Below are 6166 nucleotides of genomic sequence, written 5' to 3' on the forward strand. Positions count from 1 at the left end.
TTTAAAAAAAAAATTGCCAATAATAAAATTCCGTAATTTACATATTTGTTTTAAAAAAAATTGTGTGGAAACTTAAAAATTAAAAACTAAAAAATTTAAAAATATGAACGAAACTGTTTTTTTTTTTTTTTTGCATTTCGTGAATTAATCAACGAAATATGTTTTTTTTTGCATTTCGTGAATAAAAAAACGAAATAGGAAATTATAATTTTTTTTGCATTTCGTGTATTAAAAAACGAAATAGGATAATTTTTTTTTTCGTTCATATAAAAACGAAATAGGATAATTTTTTTTTTCGTTCATATAAAAACGAAATTGGAAAATTGGACAAAATATATTTTCCAATTTTGTTTTTATATGAACAAAATTAATTTTTTTATCCTATTTCATTTTTCAATACACGAAATGCAAAAAAAAAAAATATAATTTTCTATTTCATTTTTTTATTCATGAAATGCAAAAAAAAAATAAAAAATCGTTGATTAATTCACGAAATGCAAAAAAAAAAAATCAGTTTTGTTCATATTTTTTAATTTTTAAATTAAATAATATATGTGTCCAATCACAAAATGTCATTTGACTTTTTAAAAGAGTTAACTTTAACTTTGTTAGTTTGAGGGGTATATTTGAGCCAAAAATAAACCTTAAGGGTATTTTTAGATCAAAAGGTGAAAGAAGGGTATTTATGAGCCTTTTTCAATAGTTCAGGAGTATTTTTGGACCTTTTCCGAATAATTAATAGTAACTCTAGGTCAACTTCTCCTAATATCAAATGAAGACAGCCAACAAAAATCAAATCAAGAATCTCCATCTCATTAAATGCATGAACACAGTCTCATAACATTTCGGTGGCAGACCTATATAAAGGCCCTAATACTACTCTCACTTCATCCTCAGCCCTCTAATTTCCTCAAAGTGAGACTGTGCAGCTGAGTACAGAGCTTCCATTAGAACCTATAGCAAAAGCTCTGAAAAATCTACTGCAAACTAAAAATGCCTGCTGCAGCCGTTACTTTGGTCACCAAATGCACCATTTTCCCCTCCCAAAAATCATCTCTTCCTGACCTCAAACTCTCTGTTTCCGATCTTCCAATGCTGTCTGTTCAGTACATTCAGAAAGGTGCTCTCTTTACTCGTCCCCCTTTTCCCATCACCCAACTCACTTCCCTCCCTTGGCCGGTCGATTCGTGGCCGACCCAAATGGCTACATCTACATTTCTTGCAATGATGCTGGCGTTGACTTTGTACATGCCGCAGCCACTCACATTTACATTCGCGACGTCATAGGCTCCGTTGATGTTCCTCATCATGTCAAAGAGTTCTTTCCGTTTGATCAAAAAGTGAGCTATCAAGGCCATTTTAGCCCTCTTCTTGCTGTCCAAGTGACGGAATTAGCTGACGGCGTATTCATTGGATGCGCCGTCAATCATTCCGTCACTGACGGGGCATCATTTTGGAACTTCTTCAATACATTTGCTGAAGTGAGTAGAGGTGTGAAAAGGATTATAAGGCAGCCTGATTTTAGCCGTAATTCAATTTTGATCTCAAACGCTGTGCTAAAACTCCCAGCTGATGGCCCTAAAGTCACCTTTGCCGGTGACGCCCCCTTGAGGGAGAGGATATTTAGTTTCAAAAGGGAATCAATTCTAAGACTCAAAGAAAAGACCAACAATCAGAAATTGAATTTTGACGGAGAAATTAACATAGTTGAATTGATGGCAAAACAGAGAAATGATCCCCTGAAAATCGATATGAAAGCAGAAACAGATACGCTAAATCCAACGGCTGAGATTTCATCATTTCAGTCACTTTGCGCTTTGCTGTGGCGTGCAGTGACACGTGCAAGGAAGTTCCCATCTTCCAAAATGACGACATTCAGAATGGCTGTAAATTGCCGTCACCGTCTCAACCCGAAGCTAAATCCATTATATTTCGGCAACGCAATTCAGAGCATTCCGACTTACGCAACAGCAGGGGAAGTATTGTATAATGATCTGCATTGGTGTGAGGAGCGATTGAACGAGAATGTGAAGGCACACGATGATGTTATGGTGAGGAAGTTTGTAGAGGATTGGGAGAAGGACCCACAGTATTTTCCGTTGGGCAATTTTGATGGAGCTATGCTAGCAATGGGGAGCTCGCCGAGGTTTCCAATGTACGAGAATGATTTCGGGTGGGGAAGACCAGTTGCAGTTAGGAGTGGTCGGGCGAATAAGTTTGATGGGAAGATATCAGCGTTTCCGGGGAGAGAAGGAGGAGGAAGTGTGGATTTGGAGGTGGTTTTGTCACCCGAAACAATGAAAGGTTTGGAGTCTGATGCAGAGTTCATGCAATATGTTTCTGGGCGTTAAAGCGGTAATTCCTGAGTAAATTTGGATGGGCTAATTAAATGGCGATCAGCTTTGTATTAAAGGATGAGTTTGACATATCACTCCCTATTTTCCTTGTGCTATCTTGTGATTAATTTAATTTTATTAGTAATGTGCACAATTCTTATGGATTTGATAATGAAAACTTGGATATTAAGGTCACATTGAGAGTGCTTTATATGTGACCCCTGTTCATTTTGGTTTTGCAGACAGTTGAATTGTTGATCGTGGTACTGACTAGTTAGTAGTTACTACTCTCCCGTCCCCCAATTTTTCCATTTTAATTTGTCCCAATGTCATCTTTCAATAATGAGATGATAAATAATTTAACTTTAAAATTTCCTTTTGCCCTTAATTAAGTGATTTATAAGCACACATATGTCAACGTTTATTTTAGATCACAAATTTTAAAAATCTTTCTTTATTTTTTAAATTTTATGTCAAGTCAAATGGCGCTATATAAATTCGTACGGAGGGAGTAGTTTGCAGGTCTAATGATATGAATTAGCCCTAATATAAAGGTTTTGAGGTACAATGAGTGAAGTGTTATACAAATATTTCACGATTGCTCTTGAACTGGCCAAGTTCTTTGTCACAATTTTCATTAACTAATAAAAGGACTAAGCATCAACAAGACATACAGTCACACATATTTCTATGACTTGTTTTAGACCACAAGTTTTAAAAGTCTTTTTTTTTCTTAAATTCAAGGGCGGATTTATGTTGTTCCGAGGGGTGTCAGGTGACACTGCTTCGTCTAAATATTTTACTAAATATACATAATAAATAGAGCAGAAGTAAAAGGATAAAATGAATAATGTGACAGTGCTTCTACGGAATGTCGCGCGCTGGTGCGTTGGTCTGGCACTCTCATTTTGGGGCGAGGTCGCGAGTTCGAAACACTGTAGCGGCTTTTCCTACTCTAATTTTACACTAAATAGGTGACTTAAAAGTTAAAACCCTAAAAGAACTCATAAGTCCTTAAAAGTTCTTTTATCAATTAGAATATAGTTGATGATTGTCCACTTTTCAAATTAGAATAAGTTTTTCTCGTTCCTTATACCTATTGCTGCATCGGATTAGCACTTTCTTAACTATAATATTTTATTAATTACTTGCAATTTGGTGCCTTAAATACAAAAAGAAGTATTTAGTGATATTTCTAATGAGGTTAATATGGATATCTTTCAAAAGATGAAATCTCGTCGAGCAGAATTTTAATAATGTATTTAAAATGAGTTTTATTAATATGATTTGAGTTGTGTTTTTATAATATGACATGATTTATTCAGTTATTCACTTTTTTACATGGTGACATTGCTTATGAAAAATTCTGCGTACACCACTGCTTAAACTCTGTGTCTAATCAAACTATATCACATAGATTGGGATGGGGGAGTAGTTAAAAAGTGGTAGGCAATAGTTTGAATACAGGCGATAGTTTGATTATGCAGAGTTTGACTACAAGTCTTTGGAATAAATATTGGCTATTGCAAGAGGGAGACAAGGTAGCCAACTTTTTGTAGGTACAAGGAGAATGACAACCACCATACAGATTCTGGGATCAGGAATTTGCCTTATTTGTCTCTCTATATATTCTCATTTATACACTAAAAAATTTATGTTATATAGTTGGATTTGTCTTATTTGTCTCCCTATATATTCTCACTTATACACTAGTTTATGTTAGTTTTTGGGTAGAATGGATGGGGACATTGTTGAACTTAGTTTTTGGGCAGAATGGATGGGGACATTGTTGAACTTGACTGACTTTTGTTCGATGCATATTGAAAGTTTGCATTAGCCTAATTATCCCTCTAACTTTAGCAATTTGATAGCCACAAAACCCACCCCCACCCCCTCCTTGCATGCTTATATTAAAAAGACTTTTAGGCGCGCGAGGGGGAACAAAAATCGAAACGTTAGCCTTCAAGTGCAGCACTTTTCAAATTTATTATCGCATAATTAAATATAATAATTTATTTTTTCCAATATTTCTCCTTGTTTTCTTAATATACATTGCATATTTTACCTCACAGTGTTTAAATAAAGTTCAAACGGTGCATTTTCTAGAGGAAGAAAAAGAACTGTATATCTCTTCCTTTCATGTAATGACTATTCGTTTCAGCGGTGTATTTTTCTTCAGGAGCGAGGTTACGAGCTGGCAGAGACAGAAAATCTGGGCACTGGTGACTAGTCTCTTTCCCAGGGTCAGGCTACTCCAGAAGATCAGCAGTCTAGCCCAGTTGCTTCCCTTCTCTAGCCAAATAAAAATAACTCGATTATAATATTATTGTCTTTAGCCAAATAACAAAATCATAGCCAAAATAATGTTGTTCCAAGTTTTTGTTTACATATTTGACTCTACAAAGAAGATCCAAATAATTGGTGGACTTAAAAAGGTATAAATTATATTTTGTTATAAAAATATCGCTGTGTCACACTTTCATGGGTTCAGATCATCTTGGAAGGTAGAGGATAGTAAAATATCTTATTCAGTGGTAATTAGACCAACGTAAAATACGAATATATGCTGAATAAAAATCATTAAGCTCGGGATTGTCCCTATCAATACTGCCTAGTTTGTTAGTCGTTTCAAAATGTTTATTTGATTTTGACTTGACACAGACAAGTTTAAGAAAGTAAAGAAGACTTTTGAATCTTGCAGTTATTAACTAAAGATATGTTGAATGTACTAAAATATCTTTTAATCTTGTGATATTAAATATGTCATGTAAAACGTTGAATTAAAGAGTTGTTAAAATAAAAGAGACATTTATTTCTAAACCGACTAAAAATGAAAGTAAAACAAACATTCTAAGAAGGTGGGAGTACTATTAATTAATGAAAAGACAGCTTATATATCAAAGTGGAACTATAGAGTCAAAACATTAAATAATAGACCGTAGTACGTATAATAATATTTGTAGATACTACTGTGTTCTGTTATTTGGTTTAGATATCTAAGTGTTACTTGATTAAAATATAGCATACGCCGACGAATCAAAAAGACGGTTTTGTGGATCATCTGTGCATTAATAAGCTGACTTTTACAGAAGCTAAGGTCAATTATTAGAAAAAGTATTTTAATTAGAAGTGGAATTAATTAGTAATAAAAAGTGTTCTGATTACAAACTGAATATTATTATAAGCTTAAGGAGAATGGCAGGTCACAACGGCACTCATGGATTACTATTATGAGCTAGGATCAGGGATTTGTCTCATTCTCTTTCTATATTCTTTCACAGCAATGCAAATAATTTTTCTTTTTTTGTTTTTGCTCAGCATTTTTTACTCTATTTTAAAAATAAGAATACCTTTTATATATTTAAAAATAATCAAAATTTGAAATTTCATTTTATTTAATGACGTGATTTTTTTTAGCCATGTAAACATATATAAAATCGTAAATTTTAAAAATCTTTATTTCGTAATTGAATCAGCTCTTCGGAGTAGTAGCAATTCTAGCGTGACTTTAATCAAAGATCTCAAGTTTATGTTTTAGAAATAAAGTCATCTTGAATACTTTATACTAAATATAAAACTTTCTGATAAGAATTCAAATTATTGAGGCTCAAAGCGAGCATCAAACACCGAATGGAACATAACATTGGGGTATTATTTAAAGTTAGGCCCGTGCCGGCCAGCCAGTCATATTTTAAGGTATCAGTCCCCAAAATTGAAATAATAAAAAAAAATGAACATTGGGTCAACTTCCCCCGTGTTTCAAACTTATCAACAATCATCAAGATAGCAATTGTCAGATTCCCAAATACATGAATCCGGTTACATGAATA

The 6166-nt window shown here is 33.7% G+C and overlaps 1 pseudogene; it reads left to right on the forward strand.

Moving 5' to 3' along the window:
• Positions 1 to 736: 736 nt before the first annotated feature.
• On the forward strand, positions 737 to 2531 carry LOC132642269 (protein ENHANCED PSEUDOMONAS SUSCEPTIBILITY 1-like; annotated as a pseudogene).
• Positions 2532 to 6166: the final 3635 nt, after the last annotated feature.

This window comes from Lycium barbarum, chromosome 5, assembly GCF_019175385.1.
Source record: "Lycium barbarum isolate Lr01 chromosome 5, ASM1917538v2, whole genome shotgun sequence".
In the NCBI taxonomy this organism is placed as follows: domain Eukaryota; kingdom Viridiplantae; phylum Streptophyta; class Magnoliopsida; order Solanales; family Solanaceae; genus Lycium; species Lycium barbarum.